This window comes from Pinus tabuliformis, chromosome 2_1 (assembly GCF_031772625.1).
Source record: "Pinus tabuliformis cultivar Carrire ecotype Pingquan chromosome 2_1, CPIR1, whole genome shotgun sequence".
In the NCBI taxonomy this organism is placed as follows: Eukaryota; Viridiplantae; Streptophyta; class Pinopsida; order Pinales; family Pinaceae; genus Pinus; species Pinus tabuliformis.
This window is the reverse complement of record NC_142299.1, coordinates 570,191,908-570,209,982: the sequence shown is the minus strand read 5'-3', so window position 1 is coordinate 570,209,982 and position 18,075 is coordinate 570,191,908. Positions and strand designations below refer to the sequence as shown.

At 38.8% G+C, this 18,075-nt stretch overlaps 1 pseudogene across 1 annotated transcript in view; it reads right to left on the bottom strand.

Moving 5' to 3' along the window:
* Positions 1 to 5,924: 5,924 nt before the first annotated feature.
* Positions 5,925 to 18,075, bottom strand: part of LOC149201724 (chloroplastic import inner membrane translocase subunit HP30-2 pseudogene) — a 46,129-nt pseudogene continuing 33,978 nt past the window's right edge. The window contains exons 2-3 of the transcript XR_016253682.1: positions 6,566 to 6,684; positions 5,925 to 6,063 (exon numbers count right to left, since the gene is read on the bottom strand). The product of XR_016253682.1 is annotated as a chloroplastic import inner membrane translocase subunit HP30-2 pseudogene (transcript). The remainder of the gene's footprint in view (positions 6,064 to 6,565; positions 6,685 to 18,075) is intronic.

The window sequence follows — 18,075 nt, the reverse complement described above, 5'->3', positions numbered from 1 at the left end:
TGTGCCTTTCCTTTGCCATTATTCAAGCTAATTGTACCCTTTCCTTTTATTTTTCCTACTGCATCATTGCCGAAAGTGACATTTCCATATTTATTTTCATCTAAAGACAAGAACTTGCTTTTGTCCCTGGTCATAGGCCCTAGAGCAACCACTGTCCACATACCATTGACTATTCTGATTCTGAGCATATAGAACTAGGCCACACTTACTCGTTTTCTTCTCTTCCTTCTTCTTTCTCCACTGCATGGATTCCTCTGTCCTATGATTGTCCTGAGACTATGATCCGAAACTTTTGAGTTGACATTCATAATACTTGTGACCGAAATTGGGGGCTTCAGAAAGTGGAGCAAATGGATTATTGTTCCTGCTCATGTTTATTTTTATATTTACAGATCTGTTGTTCCCTTCATTTCTTCTCAGACTTCTTGTTTCATTCCTTCTGACGTATGCTTTGTAATTTACCAGCCTTGTGGCCAAAATATTTGCATAAGTAACAATATCCATAGAAAAAATTTGCATACCTGGGGAAGGATGGTACTTGTGAATAAGGTTTCCTTGGCATCTGATAATTTTGTCTTTTGAAAAAATAAGGCCTCTGGTAACTCATTGTCTGCTTGTCCAATCTTCTTGTCCGTTGTTGTTGAATAGATTAGTTCTTTGATGCTGCTGAATGAGATGAATCTTCAGCTTCTCCTTAGGTGCATCGTTGCCTTGTTAATGAAGTGTGTTGTTGACACCCTTTTTCTCTCGTTGTTGTGGGCTGTCATTATCTATTGTGACAGCTTTGACAAAACTGATGGTCCTTTTATCCTTTGTCTTCTTCTCATTGATTTCTCCTTCATAGCCCAAACCAACTTTCATAAGCGGAGATCTTTGCGCATTTAGTGCCATATCCAACTTTTCAAACTCCTTTATGTATTGAAGGTTCATATTCAATTCAACCTATGTTGTCTCTAGCTTCTTTCTCAGGGTAAATACTACTTCTTCCAGCTTTTCACACTCTTAGTTTTTCTCTTATAAATGTTGTAGTAGGATGTCTTCCACCTTCTTGGCCTCCTCTAATTCAACTTTTAATTGAATAAGTTCTTCAGACATAGGCTCTTCTTTAACATATTTTAACAAGAGAACTTTTTGTTTCTTGTTATTTTCCTTGACTCTTTCAATCTCTTCTAGGGCACTAATTAGCTCCCCCTCAAGGTCTACTTCACCTTCTTCTTCTTCACTCAACTCACATTCATTAAACTTTTTAGATTCAGACTCTGAGGCCATAAGCAGAAATTCACTAATTCCTTCTTCATCAGAGGATTCATTTGTATTGTTGACCCTGCTACCTACACCTACCTACAAGTCAGTGAGAAAAAGCCTTCAACCCCACAAGGTGTGGTTGGTGGCAGGGAACTAAGAGAAGGGGTTGTCACACTAAATCCCTTCTCTCTCTGTTTAAGCTATCTCCTAGGTTAGCTATGGGGGGTGGTCCCTAAATGGAAAACTAAGTTAAAATAAATGTGAGGTTCTAGGAGAGATGTTAAAGTGAAAGTGGATTACTTTTAAGAATTATGAGCAAAATATGATATGAGCAATAAAAATCATTAACATGATAAAACCATAAAACCAATGCCTTAAGATAAATTGCTCAACAGAAATGAAAGATACATTTGCTCAAAACAAAAGTAGAATGCTTCCAACAATGAAAGCAAAGCAATCCTGAAATGGAAACAAAGATGTTAGCACGATAATCAATACAAGATAATAAATGCTTTCAAAATATAATCAATGCCTAAATCAAAGCATATAGAGATATCTTGCAAAAGGAAAAGCAATTAGTGTTCTACTTGCAAAAGGAAAATGAAACAATGCTTGCCAACATAAAATATTCAATAATGACAAGTAGAATGGACAATTGCAAGTAAAACCATAAGATGTATTAGCATGAGATGCACTTATACTAGATTTGAATGCAATTAGTCTTGGTTATTTTTAATCTAAAATGCCTAATCTAAGTGAGAAGTCCTCCTCTTGAGCTCTTACCAAAGGGTAAAAATTGGGGTGATTGTAAGAAAGAGGGGGCGAGGGCACAGAGGTGTCATTAATGATACCCGTCCCCTGAGTCTTACGAGCCAGTGTGTGCCTTCATTCCTACAAGGGGACAAGCCACCTTCATAACTGCAGGGTCACAACGCTTTTACCTTACTTCATACCAGATGGAAGAACTTTCCAAGAAAGCATTTTTCCCTATACTTTCTATCAACCAAGCTTATGCTTGGAGGTTAATTTTAGTGAGGCTTTGGAAGCCTAGTTTGGAAGCCTTCCTATACTAAAATGCCTAGATGAGAGTGCAGATTGTGTTAATTCCCCAATTAAAATATACTTACATGCAAATGCTTCATAAATGGAAAATGAGATAGCTTGTAAAACTTTGAGAATTTAGCATGTAAATGAACTCATATGTGCTTGCATGGAAAATAAGCAAATGAAGTAGATTGTTTTAAAGCTACGATTGTTCCAAAATGCTTCAAAAGTTACCAATGTGTATAATCAAAAAGTGAAGCATGTACTTGAAAGAATAATCAAAACTTGCCACAATGTTGCATGTTTGCACATAAGATAAAATTTACAAGTTAAAGCTTATGCATGTAAGAGATTTAAAATTAGAAGATGATTGCACGATTATAATGTGAATTAGGGGGAAGATGGCTCTATCTTTGAGCGAGGACTTGAACCTATGCCCTCTGAGCGGGTTTGGTTAACTCCCATCAACGATCTGAAGCTTATCGCCGCTTTTAGTCTGGCCAATTGACTCTAGCGCTTTTTCTGGGGCTATTGACAGGTAAGTTTTTGGGGTGGGGTTTGTCTATCCGTTTTCGAGGAGGCTTCAGATGGATGCAGGACAAGATCCACATGTTGAGATGGACGAAGATCTCGTTGATTATTTTGCCGACCCGTATGAATCAGTGTCGATCTAGACATAATCGCCACCTCAGCCTCCAATGATGGATCCACCAGCAGCAGAAGGGTTACCGGTCTCTCAGGTGGCGGAGGTTAGGGTTTCATCGGAGGTGGTTTTTGAAAACCCTGGTCCTCAGGACTTTGTTAGTACTTTTGTTGTCGGTCAGCACACGCTTGGGTTTCAGAGCTCTGAGGTTCCTGTGGATCCCTTTTCTCAGTCGCATGTCGATCTTTCGATTCCATCGCCATCTTCACTACAATTCCTAGCGACATGCTTCAACCCTTGCTCATCTCCGACACTCACCGACGGAGTTCCCCATCAGGGTGGGATCTTGGAAGAGACAACTTATAATTCTGATCTGGGTCCCTCTAGGGTTCCTTCTCTTACAGTTGGAGGGAAGATCCATCCTACAGACGTCGTGAACATCTTTCAGGACCTTCAGATCTCCGCACCTACTCAGACATCGGGTTTCTTTGTTGGTCCCCCGATCAATTCCCCGGATTGGTTGCAGACAAAAGCCAGGGTTAATTCCCCTTTGGATTCACAGTCACAAGACCCTGTTGTTCCGAAGGGAGGGCCTCAGAAGAAACGAGAAAAGAAAACAAAAAGCACCAAAGTTAGAGAAAGAGGAAGACTGTTGGTGTTAGGGGAGGGCATCAAGTTGGACGAAGTCATGGACACTGCAGATAGTGTATTAGTGGTAAGGGTCTGCGGCAGAAAGTACTCAGTGTCGCGTCTGAAGAAGTGGGTTGCTGAAATTTGGGGGCAAATTCTCGATTCATTACCATCGGTGGTAACCATGACCAGAGGATGGTTTGTCCTGTGTTTCCAGTGAATACATTATATTTACCCAATATTGAATTTTTGTTGTTGTCTTATTTATTTTTAATATTCCATATATGAACCACTTTAATTCATGAAAATTTGTAGAAATGATAGAGATCTATTTTGATACAACTTCCTTGCGTGGCAATCAACCGTGTTAGATGGATACTTATATTAAACATGTTTTTTGGGATTGACAAGTGGCTTTGATGTACTATGAATGGGTTGCTTCGGAATTTGACACTCTTTTTTGTTCCTCTGCATTGGAAAGGAACCATTCTAGGATACAGATGAATCACCATGAAGCATTATAGGGAAATATGGATGACTATTTGACTAATGGGAATACTTTTGCTTGTAAGATACCTTGCAATGGTCATGGGATGCGATAGGCATTCATAAGAAAAGGGACAAGACCATAATGTCTAGAGGGCAAAAAATAATAACAAATAAATGTGGAGATCCAAGGGATGGTTGGTATTTCTCAACTACCTGACAATGATGTTTTTTTTTATCACAAGTATCAATTTTTAATCTTTTTACAGTTTTCATAGGTAGCACAGTAACAAAAGAAGATATCAGTAGAAATCTGTAATTTCTTCTCTCTCCATAGCTTTCTTTTCCTGATTTAATAAAAAATTTGGCTACCTGACAGAGGGAATTTTGGCCATAAGCCAAGGAAGTTTACAAGCACAAAGAAATTGGCCACATACCAGCAAGGTTCAAACTTGTTCTGATACCACTTGGGAAGTACCTTGTGCTAGTGAGAGTCAGTGACAGGATGCCATAGGCATTCTAAGAAATGGGGCAAACCCATATTGTCCAAAGGAACTAAATAATTATTAAAAGACGTGAACGATACAAGAATTGTTGATATGCAGTCAGGAAGACTAGCAGTTATATAGTATTGAAGAGACATGACTATGCTAATGGACACAGTCCTTTATCATAATTATTTAGCATTAATTAGGTATATTACATTGCCCTAGAAGCATAGATTTCAAGCCACGTTTGATGAGGATTCTGTCTTCAATATGGGAAAAATCACAGCAGTTGAAACTTGAGACAGACTCAGTCATTTATTTTTCTGATGGTATTTTAATCTTCAGCAAAGATATGTATTCTCTTGAACCGGAGATAAGGTGGATATGTTGGCAATCCTTACATCTGTGGGAAGGGGTTGTATATATAATTATTAGTCACTACCTAGACCACTGAATTGTATCCATAAGCACTACTGTACATATACTTCTGTTCAGAAAATTTCATATAAGATGCAAGTTTTCAAAAGGAAAAAGAAAGGCCAATGGTATTTACAAGAAGCAAAACAATATAGGTATAATATATGTTGTTAAACACGAATTGACTAAATGATCACTTTTTCCAAGTTGGACAGCAGTACTGACTATGCACATGGCTATTATTATTTACTTGGCAATAATTCTTCAAGACTAAGTTCATTACAATTTTATGAATTTTATACCAGCACTGTAACAAGTTGGCACACATATTTACATTTATAGAATAATCTCATGAATTCACATCATATATATTGAAATGTGTGCTAAGTAGTACAAAGCACAAATCTCTGACAGTCCTTGGTAATTAGAAATTTCAATAGGATGTAAGAGAAAGGTTTCTACAAGTTTATACAGTGTCAGGAGGCGCATTCCAGAAGAAGTAAATTATGCAGGCTTTATTGTAAAATGCAGATGTCAATGCCTTTTATGATTGAGCTTAGGAAGTGCATAAATGGCTTAACACAGACAAAATAAAATACAGCCATGCTTGCAGCAGGTGGAGTGACACATGCACACCCATATGGAAAGAGAGAGAATATACAAGTCACTTGAGCCGAGACATTATTACTGGCTAACCATGTAAGCATCATTTTTCTATTGCTTTGTTGAAGATCAGCTGTTCTCAGAAGCCTTATCCCCTCTTGAAACAAAAAGGACCAAGTAGCCTGCAGGCAAATGCTTGACCTACCAAGTTCTTTTTTCTGTTCACAGTATGTGATTTTAGTGATTTAATGAAGATGTTATTTCCAAGGAAAAGAAAATCTGTTATAACTATTTTGACTCTATTTTCACTGTATATAGTGTAACTCAGGCAAACAGATGATCAGTGCAGATAACATGGTTGGAATTTGCTAGTAACTTACCTTGAAAAGGCCACCTTGAACAAGTGCAAAGAAAAGACCAGAGGTAACTGCATTTGCTGCCTGATTTGGTCCCCCCATGCCACTTACCAGTGAGAACATTGCTCCTGAACCAAATGCTGCAACCATACTGCAAATAATAATATTATAAGATATGTGTCTAGCAATGTTTAGATGACAAGGAATCAGAAGACATGTCTATGGAAAATTTAAATAAGAATAGTATCAACAGGAAGGAAATAAGATATAACTAGGGTTTTTCCTTGGCAAAGCTACAAATAAGACAAATATATAAATATGAGTTCAATACTTTTAAACAGAACCAAAAACAATTGAGCAGAAGATGGTTAGAAAGCAGAAGTTAACCCTATAGTTTAAGTTTTCAACGTGTCCTCATTCCGCATATTTTACAAAGTGAAATTTTTTCGAGGAAAATAATAACAACTTCTACCATATTACTAGAAGCATCCAAACTTTCTTCAAAGGTTCAGTTACTCTTAGGACCACCTCAAGCCTAATCCATCAGTTAATTAACAGCAGAATTTGAATTTAATTCTAAATAATTGTAATATATGGTGCAAAACATGGCACTCAAAATAAATGTAGATGGTCAAGCAACTCTGAGGCTTCACCTGGTTTGAACATCCTCAACCCCACCACGTAGCCTTTTCATTGCACATGTGATACCTGCATTAACACCAGTCATAACTGCAAAGTTCCGAGCTTGCAAAAGTGGCCCACCTGTAAATGCCTGCCATAAAATTCTATATATTAAGACATGTTTACAGATGAAGTTTTAGGTTACAATCAAAATTTGCAAACAGATATGCCTTTAGAGTAACTTGGAAAATAAAAGAAAGAAAGCCAAATCTATTAACAAGGACAAAAAAGGCAAAAACAGGGCATGTATATGCTTCAATGTGCAATAGCATACAAAAAAAATGAAAGAGAGACTGTGTCTAAGCTCCAAGTTTTTACTTTCAATTAAGTATTTTTCCAGATATTTCATACAGAAGATTTCAGATTTGGAGTGTCTATTGAGCTTGAAATCTTTGTGACTTGGCTTATAAGGTTTTTCTAGTTTTCATTTGACATGCCAGTTTTACTCTCAGTCTAACCTATCTTTTTCAGAATCACATTTAGTAATTCCACCATCTCATCTTCTTTTCAGACCTGAGGTTCTGTTCTGTGTTTTCACAAATTTGTTTTCTACATTTAATCTCAACCAAACATTTTTAATCTCACTTCTATATTATGTGCAGCCTAGGTTTTTACATGTCTTTCAGATATTATAACTTTCCAATATATATATATATATATCAATGTTGTGAAAAGCGCGAGCGGGATTAAATCGGCGCCGGAAATAAAGCGGAAAAAAATCGGAAAAAGCGGGAAAAAAGCGTTTGGTACAAAAATATTCATTTTTTTTCATTTTTTTTCAATTTTTTTAATATCTAAACCATCTACAACATAAAATAAATACATTGACACATAAATATGATAAAAAAACTAATATATAAGATGTTTAATATCATTTCTAGCGCTAAAATCACACATAACATTGAATCATGTCCTGAATAGTAAGTCCTGACTCCTGAGTCCCAACTCAGCCTCAAAATATCAACAAAAAATATGATAATGTATCTCATCATGTCATAATGTCATATACAATAAAATGAGGTCTAATCCTATTGATTTCCTCTGCCCCTCTTGCGAGAAAATGCCACAGCTTTCCCTTTCCCTCTAGATATAGATGCTGGTGCCTGTGCTGGTGGAGATGGCAGTGGAGTCTGATGTGCTCTAGAAGCTGAAGAACTAGAAGTAGGAGCTATAGGAGGTAGACCACGTCCTCTACTGGTGGCAGGGGTAGCCCGAGCAGGTGGTGTCACCTGGAAACATTACAATCTCCCAATCCTGAAATCCTGAAAAACTGATAAGTCTGCTGGATTTTAAATGAAATCTAAAATTCTACTTTCTCCATATGAAATCCAATGAGGCTGGAACCACTCTCAAACATCCTGAGTCATTTCATGGTAATGTTAAAAATTTAAGTAAAAGGATGAAAATGAAAATTAAGGAGAATGTCACTTTTACTTTAAGAATTTAACATTACCATGAATAGCATATCCATACTAGGGCCTAGAATTGATCATTAAGCTGCCCCACTCAAAAATTATTTGTTTCTTTCCAAAAAAATTGCATGAAAAAACCCAAATGACCAAATGAAAAACCAAAATTTTTTTATAAAATCGTGCTGTCCTGGCAACCCAGAGCTTTTTTCGGAAAAAAGCGCGCTTTTTTCGGAAAAAAGCGCGTTTTTTTCGAAAAAATCGGCAAAAAAATTTTTAGCCGCTTTTTTCCCATAAAACGCGCGATTAAATCGGCTTAGGGAAAAAAGCGCGATTTAATCGCGCTTTTAACAACACTGATATATATATATATATATACACACACTCTTTGGAGTTTTACTTTCTAAGTATTAGCTTTGTGCGCCTAAAATCCAACCCATGAGATTTGCCACCTAATTTCTCACGATTCACATTTCTTCTAGGATCTGTCCTGCCGTAACATCTAGTGGTCATTGCACCAAGAGAAGTGAGGTGCACTCTCATACCAGTGTGGATGACATTTGCAATCTCTGTATAATGTTTATAAATCAAATGAAAAAAATGTCGAGGTCCATAATACAAAAGAAGTAGACCATTAATTACCATGATGTAAAAAATAATATATAATACTAAAGCAAAAACCAGCATAGATGCATCTTATCCTGAGATCTTTTCAGCGTCAAGGTTGTTCCTTGATTTTTCTTTGATCTCTCTCAGTGCTTAATCAAACCAGGGTAAAGATGGATCTATGCCAGTGTAATCATAATTCCATGACAATTCTGCTCCACTTTATGCCTTGCTTTTCCTCTTTAAGGTCAGTGAAGTTTGCAGTTTGCTGCCATTGCCTGAAATATTGTCATATAAACAAGTGCCCTTTCTTCCCGCTGCCATTCATAGTGGGTCCCTCTTTAACTTTTCTTGCCACTTTTAGAAACTTCTTCCCTAGCTATTGGCAAGCTAAAGTTTTTCTAAGGTTAACCCTTTGAAATTTCCTCCCTTGGGGTTTGCCAAAGTAAACTCTTGTAGGGACAAATGACGGTTTCGGGAACCTATGATATGCTACATTACTTTTCAAGCATATATAATACTTTTAGTGTTTGTCATAAGCTGCACTGCCTCTCAAATAATACAAACATCAAACTCAATGTTTACTTTGAATTTAATTTTCATACAGCTATAAAATCTTTCTAAGGTTGACCCTTTGAAATTTCCTCCCTTGGGGTTTGCTAAAGTAAACTCTTTTAGGGACAAAAGACGGTTTCGGGAACCTATGATATGCTACATTACTTTTCAAGCATTTATAATTACTTTTAGTGTTCATCATAAGCTGCACTACCTCTCAAGTAATACAAAACATCCAACTCAATGTTTGCTATGAATTTAATTGTAATACAGCTATAAAATCCCAGTTTATCCCTCTCTACGGACACAAGGAAGTGATTAACTTTGGAAGGTAACAGTCAACATTTCTTCCATAGCGTATCTTCACAACTCTTACCTCGATGAGTTTGACCTTTATACATTTGCATCTTCCTCAGTAAAGGGCCATTAATCAGCCACATTCATAAATCATGTTGGCAACCAATTATCTAGCAACAAGCAAACATTCCTGACCTAATTGACATTTATATTTCATAGTCTATTAATACCTTCATCATCAATACAATTACTTGGCACAAGGAAGGTTTATCTCTAAGTTGCAGAAAATGCCTAGTTTGCCCACATCCTAATCTCGCACTGCTCAGAAATGCCGAAATGGTACAAAATGCCTTGGAAATGCCAATAATCATAACATACAATGTTGCCAGATTTGGAAGCACTGTACAATATAGACTTCATTTTAAGCACAAGCACAATTTCACAAGAAAGAAGAGAATGAAATTGCACTGAAAAGATTAACTAAGCTAGAGAGACAAATTCAAGTTACTCATAAACTCTTGTGTGTATTATTGCTTGAAATGGATACAATTAAATAACCCTCCTTGAAAGGGAACCAATGCACACTAGGTTGAGGTTCCATATTGCGTGCACACTATAAAATAGAAAAGCACTTTCTCTTGTTAGCTAGTAGCCTAAAATTGAAGTAGGAGACTCTAAAATAGAGTGAAAGTCTAAAATAGGGTTGACTAAAGATAAATGGAATCAAATATAATTTAGGACTGAAGTAATAACTCCCTCCTGTAGCTCCTAACTCAGATATAGCAAGAAAACTCCAAAAACAACATTGAAATAAGGATAAGGTGATTAGGTGAGTGGATAAGCTTGTGGATAAGGCAATCTCCCAAAATAAGAGAGGAAGTGTGCATTAGTGATTAAGGACCCTACGGATAAGGTAATGCGCACTGGTGGTTAGGAAATAGCCATGTCACTACCCAATCACTACCAGTCTACCATGTCATCTTAGGTGGCACCCCTAGTTAGAAAAAGGCTTACTGAAAATAGAAAACGCTAAAAATAGAAGATGATCCCAGATGGTAGGGAATATCTAGTAGATGAAGAAAAGTGTTCATATGGGGACCTAATTATGTATGGATGAGACCCTAAGTGTGCATTTACCCCAACACTACCACTGAAGCACAACCAGTGAGTGTGAATTATGAATGAGTATCCATAATTTCCAGAAATTTTAGGTACTCATGTACACGGGTGGGACTAATGAAGGAAAGCCCAATGGAAACAGAAGTTAAAAACCCCCTCAAAACAAGAATGCTAATGCTAGCATGATCAGATGCTAGGCAATTGTGTCCTTCACCCTTAAGAGCTCACACAAAGTTCTTATCCTCTACTCAGAGAAACTCTTGGTGAAGATGTCTGCAATCTGCTCAAAAGAAGGGTAGTGTTGCATGTCAATGACTCCATCATGAATCTGTCTTCTAATAAAGTGCATGTGAACCTCAATGTGCTTAGTCTGTTGCCTCCGTACTATGTCTCTATAGAACTTGAGTGCAATCTAATTATCACACCATATCATTTTTGGACAATGAAACTGAACACCCAATTATGTAGGAAAGTGCTACAACCATATAGCCTTAGTAGTGTTCATCGCACCCTTGTACTCCACCTTTGTTGAAGATTAAGCAATAGTTGGCTGCTTCTTGCTTGACCAACATATCGAATCAAATTCGAGGTAGAGAACATAGCTTAAGGTGGACTTGCGATCTGTGCCATTGTCAGCCCAATTTGAGTTTGTGTATCCAACAAGATCTAAGGAAGGCCCTGCTGCATAGTGTAAACCAAAGCAAATAGTCCCCTTCATATATCTGATAATCCACTTTGTTGCCTTCTAGTGTAGCTCATGTGGGTCCTGCATGTACCTGGAAACTGTTCCAACTGCATAAGAGATGTCAGGTCGAGAGTAAGGTACAAAAGACTCCTAACTAACTATCAATACCTAGTAGAGTCAAACAAAGGTGTCGTACCACCATCTTCTAGCTTAACCCCATAAAGGAAGAGGGTTGAAGTTACCTTGCAACCTGTCATCTGAAATATGTCAAGGATATCTCTGGCATGCTTGGACTGATACATCTCGATCCCTAAATCAGCTTCCTTGACTTCAAGACCAAGGAAGTTGTGCAACAGTCCCATGTTTGTCAGAGCAAACCTATCATGCAAATGAAACTCCAATGCAACAGTGAAAGAGGTTGAACTCCCTGTAATAAGTCATGTACATAGAGTACTAGAATTCCATCTGTGGTCCTCTTGGTCCTATAAATCCGCTTACATCTAACAAGTTTCCTTTTGGGTGGAAAAGGGACCAATTCTGATGTGTTATTCCCTATCAAGGAATTGTACTCCTGCATCGTTGCCTACCAGAAGGGGTTACCTTCAATCTCTACATAAGATTGAGGGGCTGATTTGAGCACCATATAGCTGTGAATAAGTAAAGGAGATTTTGTGGCTACAAAAGCTAGTAGAATGTCCACAAACTGTGATCCGGTTCTCCAGGGATTAATAGGATCACCCATTAGTTCACTAGCTGCCTGAGGTGTCTGTTGTACCCATCGAGGTCTATGCTCTAGATCTGTAATATCTGTTAGATTTTGTAGCATCGGATGGTGTTATAGTCTCAACAGTTGTCAGAAAGGCTAAGAAACACTAGGACTCATAGTTTTAAGACTCGGACTCGGATTCAGAACCGGGCAAGGGTTGACTCCAACTCCGACTCCGACTCGGTATCAACTTGGCCTAGTTGATTTCAATGACTCGGTCATTGTAAAAAATACAATAATTTTTTTTTATGAGAAAAAAACAAAATTTTAAAGATTTTCATTCATGCTTCCAAACTCAAAGCATTAGAATATAGAGAGAAGACAACATATGATCAAAGTATGCTCATGAATCTACCTATTATATCAAAATGGCACCCATTGCACTATCCAATACATATAATATATAGAGATCAAAACAAAAACACATAACCAAGTAGGCCCTAAATGGCCTCTACAACAAAACATCACTAGTCACTACTGCTAGACAAGGCAAGATCATCTGGCTCAAACTCTGAATCGGAGTCAGACAGGGAAACCTCTAGCCTCCTCAATGCTGCTCCAATGATTGCCCAAGGACCTCCTCACTACTGCTCCAAAAACCAATTCCAGCTCTTCACAAACTCCTCACAAATGCAATGAGATAGTTGTGAGGAAATGTGAGGGGGTTGGGTCACTTTTATAAGCTTGGGAGAGGGGTAGAGGCACTAGGAAAAACAAAAAACAAAAAAACTCAATTTCAAGTCCGCCTTGCCGCCCTTTTTCCCGTGGACCAGCTCAGTCGGTTTAAGACGGGCTCAGTCAAGCCGACCAGTCCGTTACCGAACTAGCCGAGTCAGTGTCCAACTCGGCTAGTTCGGTAACGGACCGGCTTTATGACCGAGTCAGCCCTAGCAGGAGTCTAGCTCGGTCTCCCAAGCCGAATCCGATTCAGACCGGCCTAGTTTTAAAACTATGTTAGGACTCCATAACCCAGAAAAAAGTTTCAAGAAAATCCACCTAGGAATGCCCTAATTAAGTTAATTAATCAGTAATTAAATTTTCCATAAGTCTAACTTAGGGAAAATGATTAATTAACAAGAATTAATTGAGAAAGGTGAGATTTATCTAAACTCACACGGATCGACTAGGAAATAATCTCAACCATTGATTAAGATTTAATCTTGGTCGTCAGAGTCCGACAATGAGATTATAAGAAGAAGCCGATGGGTAGATGGTGGAACACACTTGAGATCAATTTCCTTGGGCAGTTCGACTTTCCAGAGAGCAGCAGCAGTTTGTCGGAAGAGTTCGGGCCAAAGAAGGGAAGCAGAGACAGAGAGGGCCAGAGACAGTGATTCTGGAGGAAGTTTTCCAGTTTTAGAGAGTCATAAAGAGGAGGCCAGGATTTTCTCCATGAAGCAGCGCAAGAATTGTGCAGTTGCTCCAGAAGAGAAATTCCATCCAACTGAACAGGAAGACATTTTCAGTTCCAGAGGCCGTGAAGAGTTTCTAGAGGGTCGGAGAAGCATTTTCCCCAATCGACAACAGGAAAGACAGCTAGATTGGTAATCGATTCAGGCAGTGCGTTTGGCAAGTAGCACAGGGGTGACGCAGAGCCTGCACGGACCACTTAGACAACTAGTTTTTCAGAGGTCAGACAGTGTCAAGATAGCTCAGAGAGCGGGTAAAATCCCTCTGAAAATTTTTTACAGTATTTCTCTTGGATAGATTCATCAGTTTTGGCGATATTTATTGTACTCAGAATTTCTCACTACTGCTTAATAAAAAAAACCCTCAGTTGTTGCATCAGTTTTCCCAAGTTGGGTTTTTCCGAGGACTTTTATCCCAAAAATAACGATGTTATATTTTTGTGTGTGTGTGCCAATGTTTTCTCAGTTTCAAGTCTATCTTCCGCATTATTTTTTATTTGTGAAGACTACAGTGTCAGTAATTCATTGTTGTCGTAGCAATAAACTGCTAAATTAATTAACAGTTAGAAGAGTTAATTCCAGTTGCTCAATAGAATTTCAGTAGTTGAAAATTTCACATGGTATCAAAGCAATTTTGATCAGACGGGGAAGCTCAGAAGCGTAAGCAGAAAAATTCATTGTTTGGAGGGAACAACAAGGCGTTTTTCTGTGGGTTGCGCAGTGCCTAACCGGGCAGTGCTAATTGCTTGAGCAATTCGAATTTTTAGTGCAGGGTTGCACAAAAACTCGGCTTGCTAGATTGAGTGATTCCAGCAGGCAAAAGGAGCAACAGTTCAATATTTTCGTTGGGCAGATTCCTTGTTTGGGCACAAAAGGGTTTTGCAGCAGTTGCTATTGCAATATCAGCGTCGGGTGAAAGAGAAAGTGCACACAGACAGAAATTTCTCTCAGAGGGTTTCTAGCCTAGAAATCCAAATGTCCAATTGCAGTTGGCAATAACTGCAAGCAGAATATCTCACTCCAGAAGGGAGTGCAAATAGCAGGCTCAGCAACTGAGCAGGTGAAAGAGGGAGACTTTTGTTCCAATTTCAGAGATGGCCACAGTTGAGCTTAAAGATCAGGATAGGTTGGAGGGAGCCTCCAACTATGTCATTTGGAAGACTAGGATGCCCTTCCTAGTAGATGAATTTGGACGGAAGACCTATTCAGATAATGATGTGGCAGTATCGACCGATGCAGATCAGCTAAAGGAATACTGGAAAGAGATGGCAAAGGCGAAGCGGATGATCTTGGATGGAGTCCGAAAGCATATAGTCTCGCATATATTGGCCAAGGAGATGTGGGATCCTCTCGCTCAGCTATATCAGAATCCTTCGATTCCTTCTGAGCAGCGGAAGATGTTCCTGCAAGAGAAGTTGAGAAACACCAGGATGCAGAAGGGTGAAGGCATAAATCACTTCCTCGCTAGAATTCGGGAAATACGGGATTAGCTTTCAGCAATTGGAGAGGCGCCTCAACCTACAGAGCTTGTGCATTTGGCCCTAAACAATGTCTCAGAGGAATGGCAAGTCTTTGTCCAAAGCATCTTGGTATGAGACACATTACCAGGGTGGGAGTGGGACAAGATGTGGTCAGACCAGCAACAAGAAGAGATGAGGAGAGCTCCATCAACGGAAGCAATAGTAAAGGTAAGAAAGGTGAGAAGGAAGAGGAGAATGTGGCCCTTGCATCAAAGGGTCCCAGTCAGAGACAGTGAAAGAAGAAGAAAAAGAAGGACCTATCTAAGGTCAAGTGCTTCAGGTGTGGCGAGTTTGGCCACTACAGCACTCAAGGTCCTCTCAGGAAGAAGGACAAGCAGGAGAAGCAGGATCACGCAGTAGCGTCTGCAAAGATAAGCAAGTTGTCCTCCAGGCTAGAGGAAGATTTCGCGTAGTCCCAAATTTGCGCAGATTTGGGCACAGTCCATTAAGGTGTCTTCCTCATGGATCATTACCTTGCTACAGGGGCCCACAGTATTCAGTAGCAGGATGGATCAGGGTCAGTGAAGCAGTGAGATTCTAAATGACAGTTGCAGGCTAGTTGCAGTCAAGTGCTGAGGAGTGCAGAGCATTGTTGATAGCAAAGTAGGAGGCTCAGTAGCAGAGTCAGCAGCAATGCAAATTCTTCAGTGGACAATGCAGAGATTAGTAGCAATCAGATGCTCAGGAGACAAAAGTAGCACAGTGGATTCAGTATTTCAGATGCTTCTTAATCGCAGTAGCAACAACAACAGTTGAGAGGGAGTTGCAGTGCAGATGCAGAGTTGGCAGCAGCATAACAGTATCAGCAGCAGCACAGATGCAGCATCAGAGTTGAGCAATGATTGGTGGGCAGTGGCAGGCAGTCACAGTGGCCAAACATCAACAGCGTACAAAGGGTGATGCAGAAACAGGGTGTTGGAGCAGTTCAGCACTAGAACACCTTCCTCACTAAGAGAGAGTGTTAGTTTTTGTAGGTATCAAATGGTGTTCTAGTCTCGACAATTGTTTAAGAGGCTAAGAAACACTAGGAATCCATAACCCAGAAAAGGTTTCAGGAAAATCCACCTAGAAATGCCTTAATTAAGTTAATTAATTAGTAATTAAATTTTTCCCAAGTCTAACTTAGGGAAAATGATTAATTAACAGGAATTAATTGAGGAAGGTGAGATTTCTCTAGAAACTCACACAGATCGACTAGGAAATAATCTCAGCCATTGATTAAGATTTAATCTTGGTCGTTGGAGTCCCACAATGAGATTATAAGAAGAAGTCGATGGGTAGATGGAGGAACACACTTGAGATCGATTTCCTTGGGCAATTCGACTTTCCAAAGAGCAGCAACAGTTTGCTAGAAGAGTTCGAGCCAAAGAAGGGAAACAAAGACAGAGAGGGTCAGAGACAATGAGTCCAGAGGAAGTTTTCTAGTTCGGAAAGTTAGAAAGAGGAGGTCGAGAATTTCTCCAGGAAGCAGCGAAGGGACTACGTAGTTGCTTCAGAAGAGCAATTCCATCCAGTTAAAGAGGAAGACGTTTTCAGTTCCAGAGGTCGGGAAGAGTTTCCAGAGGGCAAGAGAAGCATTTTCCCCAGTCAGTAGCAGGCAAGGACAACTAGATTGCCAATTGATTCAGGCAGTGTGTTTGGCAAGCAGCGCAAGGCTGACGCAAAGCCTGTGCAGACCACATAGAAGGCTAGTTTTTCAGAGGTCAGACAATGTCGAGATTGCTCGGAGAAAGGGTTAAATCCCTCAGAAAATTTTTGCCAGTATTTCTCATGGATAGATTCGCCAATTTGGCGATATTTATTGTATTTGGAATTTCTCACTACTGCTTAATAATAAAAACCCTCAGTTGTTGCACCAGCTTTCCCAAGTTGGGTTTTTCCGGGGACTTTTGTCCAAAAATAACGATGTTATATTTTTGTGTGTTTTTGTGTGTGTGTGCCCGTATTTTCTCAGTTTCCAGTTTATCTTCTGCGGTATTTTTTATTTGTAAATATTGCAGTGTGATTAATTCATTATTGTCATAGCAATAAACTGCTAAATTAATTAACAGTTAGTTGAATTAATTCCAGTTGTTGCAATAGAATTTCAGTAGTTGAAATTTTCACAATATCATGTTGCGGAGCAGAAATATCAGTTTCTAAAATATAATCAAAAATATGATCAAAAGAAGTCTCTCTAACCTATGACTCGAAGTGGTGGAGATGGTGAAGTAGATTACTTCTAAGGTGGATGCAAAAGACCACCTTCAAACTTGACACTCCACTTCATAAGAAGTGATTCCTTTCACTGATTTATGAGGAATTGTATTAGGAATATAGGCTACATAGTTAATGGTTTCAACCCACAACTTAGGAGGAAGTGATCTAACTTGCAACATATAGTTTCCCATCACTTTTGATGACCTGTTCTCTCTCTGCTACTCAATTTTGTTGTGAAGTGCATGGTATTATATGTTGCAACTCTATACCTACTTCTAAACAAACATTTTCAACATCTTTATTGACATACTCTCCTCCATTATTTATACAAAGCTTCTTAATCCTCTTCCATGTTTGATTCTCAACAAGCTATTTGAAAGCCTTAAGCCTTTCAAAGACTTTAGATTTAAGCTTCAAAAAATATACACATGTAAGCCTTGATCAATCATCAAAAAAATTGAGTACATACCTTGCTTTACTCATGGATATGTAAGGAAAAGGACTTGTAATGTCACTGTGCATCAACTCTAGAAGTGTAGTAGTTCTCCATGCTTTTCTTGTGTCAAACTTCTCAAGCTACTTGCCAACTATGCATCCCTGACAAACTCCATCTATGTATTGAATGTTTGGTAAGCCTTCAACCATTCCTTATTTACTCAACTGATCCAAATACATGTAGTTTTGATGGCCAAACCTCTCATACCACAACCTGCTCTCCTCAATTGCATGAGTAAGGAGAGAGACAAAATCTGATTTTGGAATGAAGTGTGAGAAAGAATACAACGTGGAATGGTGATCAACCTTGCCAACTGCTCTTATGGAACCATCTGCCATGTCGAAAATCACAATTGCATCCAAAGTGTACTCAACCCATTTCCCTAAATCAATGTGTAATCCGATAGATGGAGAGAATATTT